Raw genomic sequence first — 23,505 nt, 5'->3', positions numbered from 1 at the left:
TGTAAAGATTTAAATCTCCCATTTCAATAAATGTTTAGCGCAAACTTTCCTGAAAATTTAACTTAAATTTTCAGGAAAATTTACACGGAAGTATAGGCGAAAATGCAACTCAAATGTTCAGGAAAGTTTCAAGCTATATTTTTAAAAAAATTTGACTATAGACATTTATTGGAGTGAGAAATTTAAATCTTTACACAATTTTAAAATAAACTTTGCAAGTAAATTTTTCGAAGTATGGGGCCGTTCAAAAAATACGTAACGCTTTTTGGGGGGTGGGGGGGTCAAGCTATTTGTTACGGTCAGCAGAAAAAATGGCGCTAATGTATACAATATTGTGTTACATGTGGGGAGGGGGGGTCCAAATTTCCGAAAAATAGCGTTACGTATTTTTTGAACGGCCCCTATGCAAGCAAATCTTTAATATACATATTTAGAAAAATTTTTGTGTTTTGTGGATAATTTTTCTGTTATTTTTAAATGATTCAGAAGCAAAAATTTAGTCACTGCTGATTGTCAGTTAAAACCATGATTTTTAACTGATTCAAATTAAGAGAATATATTATTTATCATATTATAAATAATATGCCAATAGACGTTAAACAGGTACATAATAGACATTAACCCTCCGTCACACTCCTAGGGAGGGATTCCCTCTACGGTTTCAGTACTTTTAAATAACTTTTGTTTTCCTCAAAATAAAAATCAGTTTCTATACCTTTCGACAGTTTACTCCTTAACACATTTCTAAAAAAAACATTTAGTTTAAACATAATTAATATTTAATTATGAAGCTTTAAAGCCAGAAAAAACTCGAAAAAGTGAGGGTATGTTAAATAAAAAAATCAAGTTTTAAAAACATTTTTTGTTCCACTGTTGGTTAATGACAAAATTATATTATAAATAATATAATTAAAATAAATTACTTAATGATTTTTTTGCTTATTTGTTAATGTTACATTATTTTTACATTTAAAGTGTAATTCCTTCGAAGATGTGCATTCGTGTAATTAATTTTTATTTTTGAGACCGAAAATTTATTTTATTAATTTTATAATTTAGAATAATTTATTACATATTTGTAAGTTTGTGTTAAAACTAAATTTTTGTTGATTCCTTTGTTTATGTTGTAATGTCGCTTATTTTACATGTGGTGAGGGATTCCCTCTAAACGTGTGTAAAGTCGTAATTTTTTCTAAGGTGTGTGACGGAGGGTTAAATAGTTTAAAGCATTTTTAACTTGTTTTATTTAGAGAAAGTGACATTGTCACATATAATTTCTTATAATCTTTGAATTTAGAAGATTGTGACGTAACACATGAGTTCACCCCCCTCCCCCATGTCAGACTTAGTCACAATTCTCAGACCCCCTCCCTCCCCCTAGCCGCGTGATGTATTATGTGTACGGACCCTTAGACAATTAATGATAAAGAAAAAATTTTATAAATGTACTTACTGTGAAAAAAATAACCATTCATTAATAGTAGAAAATGTTATAGGTACAAAAAGTCGCGTTACTTATAATATGCGTAAATAAACACGGTTGTAAGAAAGCATTAATCAGTAAAACCTAGTGGCATTTTTGGGTACTCGAATTCTATACGCTAGAGCATTTTCTCGAATTGAGAGCGTGCACTGAGCTAGTTTTTAATTTGTAACTCATACAAATATTGGGAACGGTGGTCTAGTAACAATCTAGTGACTTTAGACCGATCTCTCCCTCCATTTTGTTTTTTCTACTCTTTCTAACCTGTTAATTAAAGAGAGATAAAGAAAGAAAATGGAGGGAGAGATCGGTCTCTCATCAGATGGCGTATTGCAGTTTAGCCGTTCCCAATTGCTGTCCTAAAATTTCTTTTGGTGGGATCAAAAGGTAATAAAAAAAGGAATATTTTGAGATAATATTGAAAAAAATCAAAAAGGGCATAAAGAGTTAAAAATTGAAAAAAAATTTTTTTTTAATTTTTTCTATAAAATATAAATTTAAAAAATTTTGTGATATTTAGTTTCAAAGGTTAGGTAATTGTGCAGAAAAAACTCTCTGGGCGTTTTAAAATCTATTTATTTGTTTTAAAGTTGTAGCGGTTCAAAAATTATTTTGGTAAAAAGTTTGACCCCTGACAGTACCTAACTGAAAAAGTCCGTCCGGTCTTTCCACATGGAAATTTATGCAGAAATCCATGCGGAGATTTGAAATAATTCATATATAAATCCACATGGAAATTTTCTATTTTTTCAATTTTCAAATATTTTCAGAAATAAACATCTTTGAAATCTGAGACCCCAAAGAGGTCTCACCAACTGCTTTCTGCATTTTTAAAGAAGTTTTCGTTCATATTTTGTGTTTATTAAAAATATAAAAAAATCCAAGCGGAAATCCACATGGCAATCCATGCGGATTTCACGTGGATAGTTTCAAATATCCATATGGATTTCTATCCGAAAAGTCCATGGGGAAATCCAAACGATCTTTTTCAGCTGGGTATGGCAACCCTGTATTGCACGGACCTAAAATCATGTTTTTTCTCTTAGTTTTTAGATGTACTAAAAGACATGCCGAAAATAACTAAGGACTTTTTTTAAGTGGCTTTTTTCAGAGAATGTCTCCTAGAAATAGTAATTTGGATATATTTTCTTTTGTACCAACAATATTAAATGACATTTTATTTTATTAAAATTAAGAATCGTTAAGAAGTATGAACAACACTTATATTTCGAAAGAGTTATTTTCCAGTGGAAGACTCTAAATGTATTGTTTTAAATATCAAGAAAAGAAACATACACATTAAAAGTATAGTGGATTCAGAGCATTGAACTCGTGTTATCCAACTTTAGGAATTTGCAAGCTTGCGAAAAGCTTACCAGGCAACAAAGAAGTTTAATGAACTGTGTGCAACAGTCTTCCCACTATTAACATTTTAATGAAATTTCAGGGTGTGAACTTCGATCGATTTAACGATTGAGTCTGAGTTTGTTCCTCCCGCAGTAAGGCTGCGTAATATATTGTTTCTACCGAAAATCGGCAGTGTTTATATTTTGTATTTCCCGTGAAGTCGGAGGTTTAAATTTTATCCCTAAAAGAAGGGTTGATCAGTGAGTTTAATAATTGAAGTTAATTTATACGAAGTAAATTGTGAAGTGATATATTTATAAAAAAAGTTGTTTTAAATATTGAATTGAAGTTTTGTGAAAGAAATTGAATTGAGTAATAATATATTATTAAAGAAATAGCTTGAATTGAATAAAATAAATTAAATCAATAAAAGTCTCATTAATATTAGAAATATCAACCTCCGTCTAACGCACTTAAAATCGATTGATCAAATAATATCATCAACCAAATATTTAAATGCAGTGACCCTGTAGTCTGAATATTGTAAGTTGATTTAAAATAATAAATTTTTTTATTGTTGGAACAAATCAAATAAGATTCTTTATAAAGAAATAAGAGAAAAGGAGCGATAAGCAATTTTTGATGACAATAGTGTAATTTTACAAGTGACATAACTTGAATTATTTGAGGAAAATCACAGAAGTCTAAGGGTAATAACAATATATAAAATATGTTATTTTTATTGGTAAGTCGATTAAGTATTGTCTACATACACATATAAAAAACATAAAAACATGCACAACAGAACATTTATTTTTAAACACATATCTTGCAACAAATACAAAGTTAATATTTTGCATAGAAATTGAACGTTTTTAAAACAATGATGGTTTTTTGCTTCCTGGGATGTTGGTGTTTTATTAAATATATTTCCTTTTCTATTCTAAAATAAATACCGTCTATTCGGAATCACTGAATTAATAGTGATATTTGGAAAGTATCCACTACCCTTAAAAACAAATGAACTTGTTCTTTTACGAAAAAGCGTATAACGTTTACCTGGGATTTGATTTATTTTGAGTTTTAAATTATTTTCTGTTATTTAAAATTTATTTTTAACCCTTTAACGCCCAGCGGTTTCGATCGAAACCACTTTTGATTTCTAAAATCTATAACTTTGACAAAAATAAAGATATTTTTGATTTCTAAACGCTCACGACCCACAAATTTATAAACCTTTATGAAAAAAATTTACATTTTAAAAAATAATTAACAATTTTGTAATTACAACAATAATAACAAAAAAATATTTGTTGCAAAATTTGCAACAAAATTAAAAATTCAAAAATAAAAGGAAACAAAGCTACTGAAAATTGTTACTCGGGGGTTTTCAGGGTCGCTGATTACGAATTTGATATCAGATTTTTAAAATTTAAAATGGGGGATCCAATATGGCGGACGGCATTTCTAAAAACTGATGCAATTTGCCTGAAAATTGTTACTCGGGGGTTTTCGGGGTCGTTGATTACGAATTTGATGCCAGATTTTAAAAATTCAAAATGGCGTATCCAATATGGCGGACATCTTTTATAAAAATTGATTCAATTTGCCTGAAAATTGTTACTCGGGGGTTTTCGGGGTCGCTGATTACGTTTTTAATTTTTTAAAATGTTAAATAGCGGTTTCAATTTAGTGTATAAAATGTGCAAATAAAAACGAGATCAGAATAAAATGTTCGTCTACCTTCGTGACAATGTGAAAAACAAATGCCTAACGCAAAACCGGCATCATAATAATTAATGAAATATTCATTTCTATATTCGTAATAATCAGAAATGAATCTACATTTGTGACAATGCGATAAACAAATGCCTAATGAGAAAACGATGTCAAAATTAAATGTTCGTTTACATTCGTGACTATATAGAAAAACAATTGCCTAACATAGACTCTAACATTGGATTAGTAAACAGCGGCCATGAAAACCCCCTACTAACAATTTTTAGGCAAATTGAATCAATTATTAGAAAAGATATCCGCCATATTGGATCCGCCATTTTGAATTTTTAAAATCTGACATCAAATTCGTAATCAACGACTCCGAAAATCCCCGAGTAACAATTTCCAAACAAATTCAATCCGTTTTTAGAAAATATGTCCGCCATATTGGATCCGCCATTTTGAATTTTGAAAAAAGGACATCGGATTCGTAATTAGCGCTCCCAAAAACCCCCGAGTAACAATTTTCAGGCAAATTGAATTAATTTTTAGAAAAGATGGTCACCATATTGGATCCGCCATTTTGAATTTTTAAAATCTGACCTCAAATTCGTATTCAGCGACCACGAAAACCTTTATATACGAACAATGACGTGAATTGCACTGTTACAAAAAAGTCGGGCGTTAAATGGTTAATACAGTCAAATTTAAATTTGTTTTTAATAAAGATTTATAATTAATAAATAAAGAAAATTCATCCCTAACACCTTGAGAAAGATTAATAAAGTTTAACTAAATTTTTTTTGGATTTTTAATTTTGCAAAAAAACGTTTTGTGCCCATAACTTTTAAAAAATGTTAGGACACCTATTAATGTTTTTCCATAATTTTGTAGAGTTTTTTTAGACGCATCTTTTGAGCCCTAATTGAACATTTTTCGTCCATATTAACCGGATATATTAAACTTTTAAAAATAAAAAATTTTGGAAAATAAGACTTTTTTGAAAATTTTGTTGAAAAATGTAGAAGTAACTTTAAAATTATCATTACCAACTTGTAGAGCATCAAAAAACGCTTTGATTGGCCTATTTTTTAACCTAATTCGATAATAAATTTCAAAATAATTGATATTTTAAAAGCCAAAAATTGTGGAAAATGACATTTTCTCAACTTTTTTGTTTGAAAATTTTTGTTTAACTATTATAACTATCTTGTAGGGTATTTAAAAAAAATTGATTGACCGAAGATTCAATCACTTTTACCATATTTATAAAAAGTTATTCATATATCTCTATTATTATATATCTCTATGAGGAAGCAAAGTGTTCATGAAATGAGCACCAAAATTATAAAAAAATATATAACTTGGCAGCGGTTTTTTATATTGTTTTAATGATAATAGTTGTAAGTAAATTGTCAACAACATTCTTTTGTTCCACTTCCAATTTTTTGTACTTGGTTGTCATGTAACAAAACAAAATGCATCCTCGAAAAAAAAGAAACTGTAAATTAAAAAACAAATATTTTAACAAAGAATAACTTGGAAATTACACGACAAATTAAATTATTCTACGCCAACTGTTATCTCAATATTCAATTTTGAAAGATATGTCGAATTTAAAACGAAAGTTCAAATTTATTTCTTATAAATGTTTAATTGTGTTCACTAATTTGATAAAATAAATAGTGAATTATTTGTATTTCAATGCAGAATTTTGTTCTCGATTTATTTAGAACTATTATCATTAAAACAATATCAAAATATAATTATTAATTAAAACAATTTACAAACGAAAAATTGTTTAATTTAATTTCAAGTAGAAATGATCTAAAGATAATTTAAATTTTAAAAAATTAATTTACTGATATTATGTAGAGTCGGTCTGTATAGAGTGGATCCGTGAAAGATTGAAATTTGAGATACTTAATTTATTGATTGTATGTATGTAGAGTCAGTCTGTGGATGATTTAAATTTGAGAAAATTAATTTGTTGATTTTATGAAGGGTCGGTCAGTGTAAAGTCGGTCTGTGGGTAATTAAAAATTGTCAATAATAATTTATTCATTTTATGTAGCGAGTCTGTAAATGTTTGTAATTTGGAAAAATTAATTTGTTATGTAGCGGTGGTGGACATTTTTCCCACCAGTTGAAATTCCCAAACTATTAGGGTAACTGCTCCAGTCGTTGGCACCCTTAAGGCCAAATTTTGACTTTAAGAATTATTTTAATAGATAAAAACTAATATTATATAATACTTATAGTAATATATGTATTCAGAATTTAATACAGAATACGATAAAATTATCAATTTTGAATAAAAATAAACTGAAACTTTTAAATTAATTAATAATGATATAATGACACCAATTTCCAGTCGTTGGCACTGCAAGCACTAGTCGTTGGCACCCACCAGTTTCCAGTGGTTGGCACCCATACATAACCTTTAAATTTCTTATTTTGCAAACAAGCAAATTAAAATTTTTTTATTTTCTAATTAATCAAGAATAATTCATTATAATTTTAAGTAATAAACAAATACAAGAAAATATACTTATATATAATTCAATAATACATGTATATATCATTTTTCAAAGAGACTGAAATTATTGACTAGACGGTAAACATTGTTACATAACGTCACTTTTCATTGCGAAATGAGGGATGTCAACGACTGGAGCTTGGTTAAAAATACGGCTTGTCCAGTCGTTGACATGTGTGTGCCAACGACTGGAACAGTTGCTTTTACATTCTCATCACATGAGAAGGTATTAGTTTTGGTCCAATTTTGACTTTTGCTAATTTTATGAAATCTTTACGTTTTGAGGTGCCCTGAGTCCGAAAAACATGGTCCGGCGAGTGCGTCTGGCTGTGTGTCTGTCTGTCCGCTGTCTGTCTGTCCGTCTGTAGACGGTAATATGTTGTTCCCACGATAACTTTTGAAAAACTTATCGGATCGTTTTTAAATTCAACACACTTAAACTTGGTGTAAAAATGAAGGCTAAGTTCGTTAACCAGCCATTTTCGTTGAAAACTACAAAAACTACGGTAGTTTCAAAATTTTGAAAACTCAATTTTTTTAAATTTCAGAATTTTTAACTTTATTTTATTTTAGATTAGAAAAATACAAACAACTTTTCTCTATAACATTTTTTTAAAAAACTTTTTTTTTTTTTAAGTTTTTGGGCCCGTCTAGCTTTACTGTGTTAAAAAAATTTTATTGGTTTTCTAATATCTTAAAACTTTTATAAAAATCTGTAGTTTACAATAGAACAAAAGAACAGTTTTAACTGTTTTTTGAAATTTTAAATTACTTCCTCATAGAGGAAGTATTGTAATACCAAAATTTTTCAAATTCGATTTTTACATTCTCATCATATGAGAAAGTATTAGTTTTGGTCGAAAATTGACTTTTGCTAATTTCATGAAATCTGGACGTTTTGGGGTCCCCTGAACCCAAAAAACATGGTCCGGCGATGGTGTCTGTCTGTTCGTCTGTCTGTCTTTTTGTCTGTCTCTCTGTCTGTCTGTAGATAAAAAATTTTGTTCCCACGATAACTCTTGAAAAACTTATCCGATCGTTTTTAAATTTAACACACTTAAAGTTGGTGCAAAAATGAAAGCTAAGTTCGTAAACTAGCTATTTTCGTCAGACACTACTTTTTTTTTTTTTTCTTAAGTTTTTGGGTCAGTCAGCTTAGGGAGCTTTAACAAATGATGTCACGTTTTTGGGGGCAGGGAAGGGGTCTCTACTAAACGTGACACAATGTATTTTTGCAAGTGAAATTGCATGAAGTAGCGTGACAGTGTAGGGGGGGTCTAAAATCCCGAAAAATTGCGTGACATCATTTGTGAACGCTCCCTTAACTGTGTTAAAGAATTTGTTATTGATTTTGTAAAATGTTATAACTTGTATAAAAATCCGTTGTTATCAACAACTTGATAATAATACTTTAAAAATATTTTAGCTGCTTCTGCAAATCATGTTTCTGCTAAGAGAGTTAGTATAATTAAAAATAACTTCACAATTTTAATCATCAAGATCAAAAATTAGAGTTGTGCAAAAAGCTTGAAGCTTGATTGAGCTTTTTCGAGCTTTTCATTTTTCGAGCCGAGCCGAGCTGTGTAAAAAGCTCGAATAGTTTCGAGTACTCGAATTCACTCTAGTGCTCAGATTTAATCGAGTCCTCGAATTTACCCGAGAACTCGAATTTTTCGATTTCTTGAAGTTACTCAAGTACTCGGAAATGTCGAGTACATGATACATCGAGCCGGCTTAGGTTTGGCTCGCATCGACATTTCAAGCTTTTTGCACATCTCTACCAAAAATATACATTTTAATCCACTTAATCTTGCAATCATCAGCAAACAAAAACATCCCAGGAGGAAAAGTCGGACGAATGTCGGAGTTTACAACCGCCTGGGATCCGCGCCCGTGCGGACCGCCAGTACCGATGTTTTGTACCGATTCGGATCCCAAAATTCAACCGCCGCGGAACAGATTAGGCTCAGAATTTTGGATCCGCCTTTCTACTTTCGTCAGTACTGGCGTGGTACTGGATTTGTTCCGCCTGCGGATTTCATTCTTCTAAGGGCGTCGGAAGAATGATGGATGTTAGGTCTGTACTGGCTCTGTGCTGGGGCGGATCCGACTGCGGATCTCGTCATTTATTGTTATAGTTCACATTATCAGTATAATCATAAATTTATTTTATTATATATATCATAGCTAATTAATTATTACAATAACTAATTGCATTTATTATAATATTATTATTATTATTATTATTTAACCAATAAATAAATTAATTGTATTGATGCAAAGGAAGAATATAAGAAACTTAATTTTTTCATTATATTTATAAAAATCCAACTTTATTAATGTGCAATTAAATAAATAATTTTTAATAAATAATAATATTAACTTGAAAGAAAATGTGTTCAATATATAATAATACCTACAATAAATAACACATTAAATAAATATATAAAAAACAGATTATTAATTAATTTATTTATTGTTAATTAATTAATAATCTCTTTTTAATTTAAACAATATATTAAGTAATTATTTATTAACACTTTTCTGCAAATTAAATAATTAAAAAAATGTGTTGTGCATTCAAATTTCATTCAATTATTAATAATTACGTAATAAAATATTAAAAAAATATAATAATAAAATAATAATTTTAACAAGTTCCTTTTTAAACGAAATATTAAAATATTCATAAATACCGGTATAACACAGGAAAAAAAAAGTCTGACTCCGTTTACACCTTAAATTCAGCCCATGTATTTCACATAAGTCTGTCCTTGTTTAACGGGGCTGACTCCGTTTACATCATAAATTCATCCTCAAAAAGAGGCTGAAAGTAAAACTTTTTTTTTAGTGTGAACATCAGTCCGTATTTGAAAATTGTTTATTGCCGCGTAGTAATTTTACAATTTTCATTTTAGCTAGTGAGACTTGAAAGCATTTAAGATTTGAGAGTTCCATGCGAGCGTAGCATAGTGGTTAGCGTGCGTGATTTCGGTGCGTAAATATTCGGTTAGGCGTAGGTTCGTACCCCCAAGCGTTAGGATTTTTCAAATGTGAATATAAAAAAATACCGTTAAGTGTATAAAAAAATGTGTAAAGTCAACTATCAATAAATTGTTATCAGTATTTATCTTTTTCAATTAATTATTATTTTTTTATTGATATTTGTTGAAATTATTATTTTGATCCGAGCCGGTTGTCAGGCGGTAGAATGCCAGCATTGCCAGCGCACATCTGGCTAGGAAATGAAAGATCCGCAGTCGGTACAGTGCCAGGTCCCAGCCGGTTGAATTATACACGGAACGGCTCTTCGCGGCCGGTTACCGGGCGGTAGAATGCCAGTTCCGAGACGGATGGCCAGCCAGCTCCTGGCCAAGTCATCTTTTGGTAGAATACCAGTTCTCGGGCGGTAGGCAGGCGGTTCCCAGCCAGTACCACTACTCCGGCGTCGGTACAGGCGAGGATCCGCGCCGGTTGGAAATTTCCCACTGGGATGTGATGAGAATGTAATCCTTAAAGTCGTAGTAACTTTAAGAAAAGAAATGTACTATTAAACATATAATAGGAAATAATAACAAGAACATAAATAATGCACAACAATTGCAGTCCACCGCGAGCGAAGCGAGCCATTTGCGCGCGAAGCGCGCAACATCAAACGGAGCGCGAAGCGCGACGATCAATATTCGCGCGCCCCGAGGCGCGCTGAAACTTGCGAGCCACCGCGCGAAGCGCGGATGAGAATGTGTCCGCGCTTGCGCGGACAGATTTTTTTTAATATTTTCATTGGCACCCCATTGAAATAAATAAATTAATAATTTTTAAGACAAGATGTGTTAAACTAATCAATATTTATATATTCTACTAAAATATTTGCAAAGAAAAAAGCAAATTTACCCACTTCTAATAATAATAAATTAAGTTCAAAAATTTCAGTTTTCTTAAGATTTTCTTTAGAAAAACCGAAAATTTCCTAACAGTTTGAGAATGATATTAATTTTATTTTTTTTAATGCAATTAAGTAATTACTTCTAATAAGTTATATATTAGATTTTTGTAAAAAATGTTGGAAATTCTAATAATCATATGCAAAACATGCTAGATTTTTGCTATATCTTGTTATTTAAAGAAAACCTAAGAGGGGTGCCAACCACTAGCGCAGTGCCAACGACTGGAGCAGTTACCCTATTTTATCAACGTATATTTTTTCCAAACTAGGTATTTTTTTCCTACCGAACATTTTTTACAAGTTATTTTTGTTCCAAGAAACCTTTTTTCAAATGTTTTTTTTATTTTTCGCCGACTTCATATTAAACAACATTGTCACTTATCTTGGAGATTGTGGTTTTGTCAAAATTGTCTAGTATATTTACACTCGTTTTGTATAGTTTTTTAATAGTTTTGTTAAATTAATAAGATTGAATTTATAATGGCAAAATCAAAAAAAGCACAAGTCATTTATGCGTCAAAATCGAAAAACAATTGCTTACAATAGTTCAAAAATACCCGGAATATGTTGAATATAATGAAACGCTACAATATCTAAAAACTATTAGTTACTACGTACACTTCTAAATTTCTTAATTTATTAAATTGATTCCACAATAAATATACTTTAATCAAATTTCGAATTTTTTGGTAATTTCTTCACTTTGGTAAAAATAACTATTGGGAAAAATTTTGGTTGGTAATTGAAGGTGTTGGGAAAAAAATACTTTGGGAAAATTGAAGTGTGAAAAAGGGATTGGAAAAAATGTCTGTGTAGAGTCGGTAGGGTGATTGTGCCTATTACTACGTGTTTCAAAATCAGCCACGTTTAAAGAATCATTTGAAGCTTTTAACCTTAATTTTTTTTCTAAATTTTTTTTTCTGAGTAGTTAATTTTTCTTAGAACTAAAAAAAGTCTTTGGGTGATAATAGTATAGTAAGCAACAAGAGGATAAAGGCAGTCATTTCTTTACGGTGATTTTTGTGACACGAGTGGAGGTCGAGGGCGCCCCGAGACCGGAACAAGCGAGGGAGATCGAGACCGAGGTATGAGTGAGGGGTATAAATTTTTCACCAATTTTTGACCCCCCCCCGCATCCGGTTGTGGACAATCGTGGACATTTGGCCAACCCCTCCCCCCTTTACACTTGTCCACGTGGACATTGCACATTTAAAAAATAAGTAGGGGAGAGTGGGGCAAGACGGGGTACTTAAGGTTTAAAGCGCAAAAAACGAAAATTATGTAATATATACTTTATTATTATTTTTTTTAATCATCTTTGGGAATCAGTCTTTCGTAATAAAAGCGTACAAAGGCCATCTGATTCTTAAATAGCTTATAATTAATAATATAGAAAAAATTGTAAATCTCCCCATCTTGCCCCACCACGGTGGGTCGGAACCAACTTCAACCCAAAGGTTGGCGCACTTTTAATTTTTTTGTGGATTTCTTTTCTACTATGTCTCCTGAGTAATTTAAGACCAAAAAGAAAAAAATCGTTATACTCAGTTTTGAGAAAATCGATTTTTTTTATTTTTAATCAATAAAACACAGCTACTTAGATACAAGTTCAACTAAAACTTCCGGGCATTTCAAATTTTTTTGTAAATTTTATTTCTACATTATATACTGAGTAACTGTAAACAAAAGAATTCTTTGGTGATGCTCATTTATTTATGTTTTCCTGCTACTGTCATTAATTATGAAAAAGTCGTGTTTTTAAGTTGTACGGTTAACAAAATAGATAATAAACACGCTTTAAATCGTTTCAAAATATGTTTGCTTTGTTATGGTAAAACTAAAAAGATGTTTCCAATCAAATATAAGTTGAAAGCCGAAGTTGAGAAAGTATTTAATTATGATTCTGAAGATGATCGGCTTCCTTGTGCTCTCTGCAGCTATTGTAAAAGAATTTTGTATCGTCTAAAAAAGGGGGAGCAAATAAGCTTAAATATTACAAATTATTGTGAAATGGGTTTAAAAAAAGTGACAAGATTAAATTCAAAGCTGCCTTGTGATTGTCGACTTTGTCAACTTGCTAAATTGCCAAAATGCGGAAATTATGCCAAAGGAAAGTTATTGCCGACGAAAAAAAGTATTTTAAAAAATGTTTCAAATACTGAAAAAGGAGGTAAATCATAAGAATATAATTGAATTTACTTGAAAATTTAAAAAAATTTAATTTACTTTTAATCAATTGATTTTATTATTTAGGGGAGAGTGGGGCAAAGGCGCTAGGTTTACATTTATCGATGTATATTTTTTAAATTAAGCAATTAATTTATGCGGCCTTTGTTTTTCATTATTCTAAGATTAATCAACAAGAAATTTTAATAGTTGTTATTTAGTATATTAAAATTATGAATACATTATTTAATGAAATTTATAAACAATGCAAAAAATGCCTTTGCCCCACACGCTGGGACAGCGACGTTTTCGCTTATATTTCTAAAAGAAAACATTTATAAGCCTTAAAAAATTAACAAGTGATATTTATTAGTATAATATTTACGAAACATAAGGTTAACAACATATTATTAAAAGAATTAAACTGTTTAAATAAAAAATAAAAACTTTTAGTGATTTTAACATTTAACCTCATATTGTGAATTAATACATAGAAAATTCAAATATTCCATTGTTTTTAACCAAATTATGTTCAATATTGCCTTTGCCCCACATAACAAACTTTTTTTTACTTTAAATTAAGAATATTTAGATACAAAATTAAACTAAAACACCACGCCAGTTGTGTAGAGAAATATTTAATTTATTTGCATGTTATGTTTTAAAAAATCAAATACTTAAACTTATGTTTTAAAAAATAAAAGTTTGTTCAGTAAAATTAACATTTTATTTTTGCAAAACAATTTTTTTGTTATATTTCTTAAAATATTTGATATTTTTATGTGTTTTTTTAATCAATTGGTCTGATTGCATTGCAACTTAATTTTTAATACCAATTGGAATAGACAGAAAATAAAGGAGATATTTTAAAAAACGTCTTTATCCCGCTTAGCGCTTTTGCCCCACTCTCTCCTAATTTTTTTTAATTGATTTCAATTTTATTAAAATTTCTGTTTATCATTCTGTTTATCATTGTTACGAATAGGATTTAATTTAATAAAAGTAAAATAGATAAATTATTTTATTATCAATTTAAATCTGTCGTGATAACGAAAAATGCTCTTCAGCAAATTAAATAAATTTGAATAGGTAGGGGACTTTTCCACTCTCACAATTATTGATATCAATTGTGTAGTTACAATTAATAAGAATAGAAATTATTGGTTAAATTAATATTTATTTAATTATCAGATTTACATATATTTTATAAACCTTTAATTTTCCAATATATAAATGTTCTGGGATTAAAATATAAATTATAATAAAAAAAGAATGTGAATATTCTTTTTAGTAAAATCTCATGAAATCAACTTATGAAAATTTACGTATTTCTTTGAAAATTGATTTGTGTATATGAGTGTAATGTGTAATTATTTACTCACTTTTAATCGTTATGTTTGCTTCTTTTATTTGTATTTATATCGCAGCAATCTTCCTTTTCTCTTACTCGTATTTAGCTTCAAACTTGATATTCTTTAAAGTGGACTTAATCTCAATTCAATATTTCTGTTTTACAATAAATGGGGACTACGCCCTTCAATTCACAAAAGGATAAAAATTCTTTAGTCTTAATGACTCACAATATATATATCACGTTCAGGTACTTTGCCTGAATTAAAACTGCCCAACTTAGTTTCGCCAAGTTTACGCGGGCAACTGCCCAGATTTCTCCTTGTCAATTCTTTTTATTGATTGACAATTAGGTGGGGAAACCCTCAATGCAGTTTATTCTGACAGCTTGCAGAATTTGGTACTTGCGAAATTTAGATTCTGACCACTTCGTTGTTGTGCAATAATTTACAAATAATTGAAAGAAACCCTGCCTTGCGATATTAACACAAAAAGAAAAATGTACTTTGCTTAATTTATTTGTGCTAATTACCCGATTAAAAGTGGGTTGTTAAGAATTTTGCTTAATGTTGGAATTTATTGGTGTTGCTAATAAATATGTATTTTTGTGTAAGAACGATAATTGTGTTTTTAGGTTACAAGTCAAAATTATTAAATGGATTCTATATAATTCAATTAAAATTCGTTGTTTCTATGTAAATATAAATGTTACGAAGTCATACGTAACAATCATTTTATTTCGATTTAATTTACTTACTAATTTTATTATTTAGTAATTCATAATTAATTATTTAATATTCAATTTCTATTAATTTTAAAAATAGCGTATTTTCGTTAAATTTTCAGATGAGTCGAAAAATTCAAGTAAGGGCAGATACTGTAGCAATTGCTTTACACTTCTTGCACGCGGAAAATCTCACAAATGTAATTTGACTTCACGATTTGAAAATTTAACAGGTATTATTAAAAATTCGCAACCAAAGTTAAAAGAACAGATAGCTTCAACACTAATTAAAGAAACCTGTTCTGAAAAAGGTGAGAAAAATCGTGTGACGCTTTGTCAATCATCTGGTGGTCAGCCGCTTACGGTTAATATTGGCTGTGATACGACAATTTCACCGAATATTTCTAATAAATCAATCTTGACCGCTGAAAACATGATTCAAATACAGACGAGTTACAATCTCAGTCAAAATACTACCTGTGGTATTGCTGCAATGATTCGTTTGTGTACTAACAACAGGAAATTTATTGAACCTAATTTAAAACAGAAAATGTCAGATCATATTCACTCAGTCGACGATTATTTTACATCACGGGTTTTTGACTTTGTTAATATTAAAGCAGATAAAACTACAAACTCTCAAGAAGCTGTTATATATTGCTATAATCTGGAAGGTTTTATTAATCATGTCAAGGAAAAACGTGAGGTTGACGATGTGAAATTGAAATTCGGCATAGATGGTGGTGGCAAATTTTTAAAATTGTGCCTTTCCATTCAGGGCGTCGTCAGTGATGTGGAAAACAGTAAGATTTGTAAAAAAAAGTTTAAAGATTCAGGAGTGAAGAAGTTGTTTATATTAGCAATAGCACAATGTACGCAAGAAAATCATGAAAATGTAAGTCAGTTATGGTCGGCAGTCAGGATCAACGATTTTGGTGGAACAATAGCTACGGATTTGAAACTTGCGAATATTATGGCCGGTCTAATGTCGCATTGCAGCTCGTTTCCGTGTACCTGGTGCGATATCGATAAAAAAAATCTTTGCAAACGAGGAAATTTGAGAACAATTGAAAATATATCAAAAAACTACGAAGATTGGAAAAATGCTGGAGCTAATAAAAAACAAGCAAGGAATTACAAATGTTGCATTAATTCACCAATTTTTTCTAGTCTTTCTGATGGACTGATTCTCGACATCATACCACCGCCAGAATTGCACTTAATGTTGGGTGTCGTGAACTGCATTTTTAATCGCCTCCTTTCTGAATTTGAAATCGAAGCTTTGGAGTGGGCAAAAAGTTGCAATGTTCAGCGAGAAATTACGCACGGCAGTCCAGCTTTTAAAGGAAATTCTTGCAAGATACTGCTTGATAAACTAGATATTCTACGTGGAAAGTGTTCTTTGTCTTGCTTGAAATTCGTTCAAGTGTTTGAAGATTTTAAAGCAGTTGTTACGTCGTGCTTTGGAAACCAACTATGTCCAGATTACAAGCAGAAAATCGCAAGCTTCAAGGAAAGTTACATTGCTTTAAACGTATCAGTTACTCCAAAAGTGCATGCTGTTTTTTTCCACATTCAAGATTTTTGCGACCGAACACAAATGGGGCTAGGAGTTTTCAGTGAACAAGCGATGGAGTCGGTCCACTTTGATTTTAATAGTGTTTGGCAAAAATATAAATTATCACGAGATCATCCAGAATATTCTTCAAAATTACTCCGTGCTATATGTGAATACATCAGCCTTCATGTCTGAAAAAGCAATGATTTTATTCAATATATACATTAATTATTGCTTTAAATTTTCCAATAGTTTCTCTAATTTACCAAAAATTAAATAAAAAAATTAAATAACGATCATATATCAATTTATTTAAAAAAATGTATTTTCAGCAAAAAAATAATATAAAAATCGATTATCCTTTAAATTTATTAAACTAATCGTTTCTTTTTGCTTTCTCATCTAAAATTACTAAAAATAATGTAGAAATAAAATTTACAAGAAAATTTGAAGTGCCCAGAAGTTTTAGTTGAACTGGTATCTGAGTAGCTGTGTTTTATTGATTAAAAATACAAAAAATCGATTTTCTCAAAACTGAGTATAACGATTTTTTTCTTTTTGGTCTTAAATTACTCAGGAGACAGAGTAGAAAAGAAATCCACAAAAAAATTAAAAGTGCGCCAAGCTTTGGGTTGAAGTTGGTTCCGACCCACCGTGCCACCGGCGGGTAAGATCGGGTATCCGTAGGGGTAAGATGGGGTACTCAAGAAAGCAACCTATTTCTGTCGACAAATTTCACAAGTAAAGGTTGCATCTTCATCTTCATACATAACTGCAGTGAGCCCATTGGCCGCAGACAAAAAAAGCAGCCCAGCCTTCATTTGAGTCTAAATAATAACCATTACAATAGAGACAAGGTGTATTTTCCACTTTACCATCGCCAATTGATGATTTAATATGACAAGCTTTTTTCTTTTTGGTCACTCTTATTTTATTCAGTCTTGATTTTAGTAGTTTTCTTAACTTCTCTTATTTCTCTTTTTTTGCTTAATTTGTGAACCCCGTCTTGCCCCACTCTCCCCTACCCCATCTTGCCCGCACCTACGAAATTGAATAAAACGATTAATTACTACAATTTACGATTCGACAAGGAAAAAAAAACATATGCTTCCCTTCTTCTGTAACCCTTGCCAGTTAGAAAAAAATTTATACAGTTCATTAACTGTTATTATTAAATAATAAACACCTCCTAAAAAAAGTGAAAAATGACAAGAAAATCGTCGAAAACAGTTTTTTTAGGAAAACAGATAAAAGATTTGTTCTCATGACTTTTAGGTTTTATAAACAAGATACTATCGTCTCGGTGCAGTAGTATGTAAAATATAATCGCGATTGGTTAATTCGTTTGTTAAATAAGGCCGGTACTCCGTCTTGCCCCACTCTCCCCTATTTTTAAATGTTACTCCTGCATGTTAAAAAGTAATAAAGCTTATTTTTAAACATATTTTAAAGCAAGAAATTACAAAAATGATTAATGATTAAAATAATAAATAAACCAAAATTTAATTAAACACTTTTTTTTTTTTATAATTATTATATTGTTATATTAACACCATAGTCAGGGAAACAAAATTTTTGTCAGTAAAGTCAGGGAAATGGCAATAAAAAAGTTTTTTTCAGGGAAAGTAAGAAAATTGAGACTTTTTTCGACTTAAATAAACAAATCTTTCAAATAAATGAAAATTAGCATCTAATTTTTTAAAATGCAATAGGGGAGAGTGGGGCAAGACGGGGTACTTAAGGTTTAAAGCGCAAAAAAACGAAAATTATCGAATATATACTTTATTATTATTTTTAATTATCATCTTTGGGAATCAGTCTTTCGTAGAAAAGGCGTACAAAGGCCATCCGTTTCTTAAAAAGCCTATAATTAATAATATTGAAAAAATTGCAAATCTCCCCATCTTGCCCCACCGGCGGGTAAGATGGGGTACCCGTAGGGGTAAGATGGGGTACTCAAGAAAGCAACCTATTTCTGTCGACAAATTTCACAAGTAAAGGTTGCATCTTTATCTTCATACATAACTGCAGTGAGCCCATTGGCCGCAGACAAAAAAAGCAGCCCAGCCTTCATTTAAGTCTAAATAATAATCATTACAATAGAGACAAGGTGTATTTTCCACTTTACCATCGCTAATTGATGATTTAACCCATTAACGCCTGAAACCTTTGAAATTTTGTGTTTCATTTAAGATATAATTTTATATATTAAACATGCTCCCTAAAAATAACTGAAGCGTTTCTTTATGTTTTCGGGGTCGCTCTACAAGATTCCATGCTCAGATTTTAAATTTATCGCATAGAAAATTAAATATGGCGAATTTTGTGCACCAAATTGCGAAAAAAATGAAATTTTTTTTTTCAAATAATTATTTCTTACTGAAAACATTTTTTTCAAATGAATACAAGTGTCACAAATTGGCACAAACTTATTAAACTTTCAAAATATGCAATAGCGGAAACAAAAAAACAAAATGGCGGCTTCAAAATGGCGATAATTTGAGAAAAAATTAATTAATTTTTTTTATAGTGTACCGATTCAGGCAATAGCTATGAAATGTAATAGAACTTAGTGTTTATATGTTTTTGAGGTCTCTTATCACGAATATGTACTCGGATTTTAAAAATTCAAAATGGCGGATACAATATGGCCGCCGAAAATTTTAAAAATTTACTCGATTCGCTTGAATTTTGTTACTCAGGGGTTTTTGAGGTTGCTGATTGTGAATCTGCAATCGGATTTTCAAAATTCAAAATGGCGGATCCAATATGGCCGACGAACATTGTAAAAATTCACTCTATTCGCTTGAGTTTTGTTACTCAGGGGTTTTTGGGGTCGCTGATTATGAATCTGCTATTGGATTTTCAAAATTCAAAATGGCGGATACAATATGGCCGACGAAAATTTTAAAAATTTACTCGATTCGCTTGAATTTTGTTACTCAGGGGTTTTTGGGGTCGCTGATTAGGAATCTGCTATTGGATTTTCAAAATACAAAATGGCGGATCCAATATGGCCGATAAAAATTGTTTATATCAATTCTAGTCGCTTGGAATTTGTAAAATGATGACCATCTATTTGCCGTCAGAATAAGACGTTTACCAACTCTCTAAATTATTCTAATGATATTAAAGCTAAAATTCGATAATATTGGTCAACTACTCCTTATCTGTCATCTCAAATTGTTTCATTAACAATGTCAGGTTATAAGTTTTGCAATATTAAGTCTTATGCTAAGATAGTGTTGAAACAATTTATCTAAGCCAATTAGATTTAGACCTACAATTTTTTCGTTGTGTACTTCTGAGAGATTTGATTTGTATTTGCCTTATTCTGACGGCAAATAGATGGTCATCATTTTACAAATTCCAAGCGACTAGAATTGATTTAGACCATTTTTATCGGCCATATTGGATCCGCCATTTTGTATTTTGAAAATCCAATAGCAGATTCATAATCAGCGACCCCAAAAACCCCTGAGTAACAAAATTCAAGCGAATCGAGTAAATTTTTAAAATTTTCGTCGGCCATATTGTATCCGCCATTTTGAATTTTGAAAATCCGAGTACATATTCGTGATGAGAGACCTCAAAAACATATAAACACTAAGTTCTATTACATTTCATAGCTATTGCCTGAATCGGTGCACTATAAAAAAAATTAATTAATTTTTTCTCAAATTATCGCCATTTTGAAGCCGCCATTTTGTTCTTTTTGTTTCCGCTATTGCATATTTTGAAAGTTTAATAAGTTTGTGCCAATTTGTGACACTTGTATTCATTTGAAAAAAATGTTTTCAGTAAGAAATAATTATTTGAAAAAAAAAATTTCATTTTTTTCGCAATTTGGTGCACAAAATTCGCCATATTTAATTTTCTATGCGATAAATTTAAAATCTGCACTGAGAGAAAAGAGGGAACACTGCGGTACATTTGGAGGTTGTGTATGGCAAACAGTTGGTTCTACTGCGTTCTCTAAAGGGGCGTGTAACGCGCCCCCGAGAGCGCGCTGCTGACTTTTTCGCGAGTGTGCTGTTGACTTGACTCGTGGGGTCCGAGAAAAGAGTCAGCAGCGCGCCCTCGGGGGCGCGTTACAAGCCCCTTTTAGAGTACGCAGTAGAACCAACGTTATATTGCCACACACAACCTCCAAATGTACCGCAGTGTTCCCTCTTTTCTCTCAGTGTGAGCATGGAATCTTGTAGAGCGACCCCGAAAACATAAAGAAACGCTTCAGTTATTTTTAGGGAGCATGTTTAATATATAAAATTATATCTTAAATTAAACACAAAATTTCAAAGCTTTCAGGCGTTAATGGGTTGACAAGCTTTTTTCTTTTTGGTCACTCTTATTTTATTCAGTCTTGATTTTAGTAGTTTTCTTAACTTCTCTTATTTCTCTTTTTTTTTGCTTAATTTGTGAACTCCGTCTTGCCCCACTCTCCCCTACCCCATCTTGCCCGCACCTACGAAATTGAATAAAACGATTAATTACTACAATTTACGATTCAACAAAGAAAAAGAAACATATGCTTCCCTTCTTCTGTAACCCTTGACAGTTAGAAAAAAATTTATACAGTTCATTAACTGTTATTATTAAGTAATAAACCCCTCCTAAAAAAAGTGAAAAAATGACAAGAAAATCGTCAAAAACAGTTTTTTTTAGTAAAACAGATAAAAGATTTGTTCTCATGGCTTTTAGGTTTTGTAAACATGAAACTATCGTCTCGGTGCAGTATTTTGTAAAATATAATCGCGATTGGTTAATTCGTTTGTTAAATAAGGCCGGTACCCCGTCTTACCCGCTACCCCGTCTTGCCCCACTCTCCCCTATTTTCAGTATTTATAATTACACATTTCCAAAAATCAAATACATACGAAAATAATATTTTAGAATTATTTAAGGTTATGCTTCTTTACGTTAATGGTTTATATTTTTTGCACAAAATATTTATAAAAATAGATAAAGTTGATTTTTTTAAAATTAAAAATGATTTAAGTATATTTATACTCAACCAATTTTGAATATTATGGAACTCGAAATCTTATTCCATTCAATTTTAAAAATTTTATATAACTCTAAAATAAAAATTAGATAATTTATTCATTTTCATTATTTTAGACTTTTTTCAATAGGATAATTTCCTTTTGATTTAAGAATATCCTCTTATTTTAAGAGGAATACTCTGAAGTAGAGGACATTCCTCTTAAAATAAGAGGACAGTTTTATGAGCCATATTCTAGAGGAAAATATGCATTGAAATAAGTGGAATTCGATTAAAACAAGAATATTTTTTTTGTGTAAATATAATTTTAATGTTTTTACTATTATATTTTATTGTTGCAATTTCAATTTTTATTATTTATAATTACAACATTCGGTATTCTGCGAGTCAGGGTGAAAGTTACTAATGAGGATTTTGTCATAAGAATTTTTTACAGCTACATTATTTCTATCTATTTTCCAACTTGCCGCAATCAAAATTATTTAAATTTAATGAAATGTAAGTTAAATATATAAATTTAACAAATAATTGTAGAAATAATAATAATGTAGGAAAAAATATATTAATATAGATGTATAAAATATAAATATATAATTATTTATATTTACGAAAGTTAAAGTCAAATTTTTAGATTTAAATAAATATTTGTCGCTGACGTACATTATAATGCAAATAAGATGATTATTAAATAAAAGTTTTCAAAAGCGTATATAGGAAACAAACCAAAAACTTAAAATTTTAGTTTAAACCAGAAAATAACTCACTGTGAAATTTACTAATCCAAAGACACAAAACACACACACATATTTAATAAAAACATATTATTATTCTAAAAATATTAGAACAAAAAAAGATCCTATGTTTAAAAAATCTATAAAAATGTGCAGAATACGTTAAGAAGTCAATATATTTCGCGTATAAAACAGTCCTCTATAAGCAATGAATGTTGTGGTCGTTCTAGCACGAATGACGGTTAAATACTATCCTCACAGATGCTTTACAGAATCAACGTGAAAAATTGAACGTGCTCGAATGTTGATGACCCCCTTCTACGACTGCGTTTCTGCCCTCAAGATCTACTCATCGCTGATTTATCCGGAACGTTAGTAATGATGTACCTTACCGTGCAACATTGCTACAAAATGCCTAAGGGAAATGAAAAATTATCTTAATAGATATTAAATTATTGGGATTAAAAATAAACATTTCTAATGTAAATGTATGAATTTTTTTGTAAAATTAGTGGATATTTATTAAGCTATAAACATTTAAAAATGTGATATGGTATATTCTTAAATTCTTGAGAATTTAAATTCCGGTAATATAATCGGAGAAATTACAGTATCTTAACTTTTTGAAGAGAATTTAACTTGGTTTCATCTTGATTTACTTACATCTTGTCTTTTTTAATGCATAATTTTAAAATTTTTATTACTTGAATTTGAATGATTAATTTTAATGTATCTAGTCTAATTTTTTACATAACTTTACAACTTATTACATATAGATAAAGATTTATTTAATTATTTAAGTTAAGAATTAAAAATTAACGTAAAAGCATAAAAATAGTTTAAATTATACTGCAATTTGCATTTCTTTATTTATTCCCTCACAACAAAAGGATATCCTCAGGATGTCTAAAATAAATGTAGGATATCCCAAAAAAGT

General features: G+C 30.2%; 1 protein-coding gene across 4 annotated transcripts in view; it reads right to left on the bottom strand.

Annotated features, from left to right (window-relative positions):
- The window catches only part of LOC122501095, a 532,769-nt gene extending 509,816 nt beyond the window's left edge, over positions 1–22,953 (bottom strand). For 2 of the 4 annotated variants that reach the window (XM_043610361.1, XM_043610359.1), the window contains exon 1: positions 22,602–22,952. The gene's annotated coding sequence lies outside the window, so the exon portion shown is untranslated. Of the gene's footprint in view, positions 1–22,601 lie in introns of all 4 variants that reach the window. The other 2 variants (XM_043610362.1, XM_043610363.1) reach the window with 2 other exon arrangements.
- Between the last annotated feature and the right edge of the window lie 552 nt (positions 22,954–23,505).

The sequence above is a fragment of the Leptopilina heterotoma genome, unplaced genomic scaffold, assembly GCF_015476425.1.
Source record: "Leptopilina heterotoma isolate Lh14 unplaced genomic scaffold, ASM1547642v1 Lhet_201, whole genome shotgun sequence".
Taxonomy (NCBI): domain Eukaryota; kingdom Metazoa; phylum Arthropoda; class Insecta; order Hymenoptera; family Figitidae; genus Leptopilina; species Leptopilina heterotoma.
This window is presented reverse-complemented; position numbering and strand designations above follow the sequence as displayed.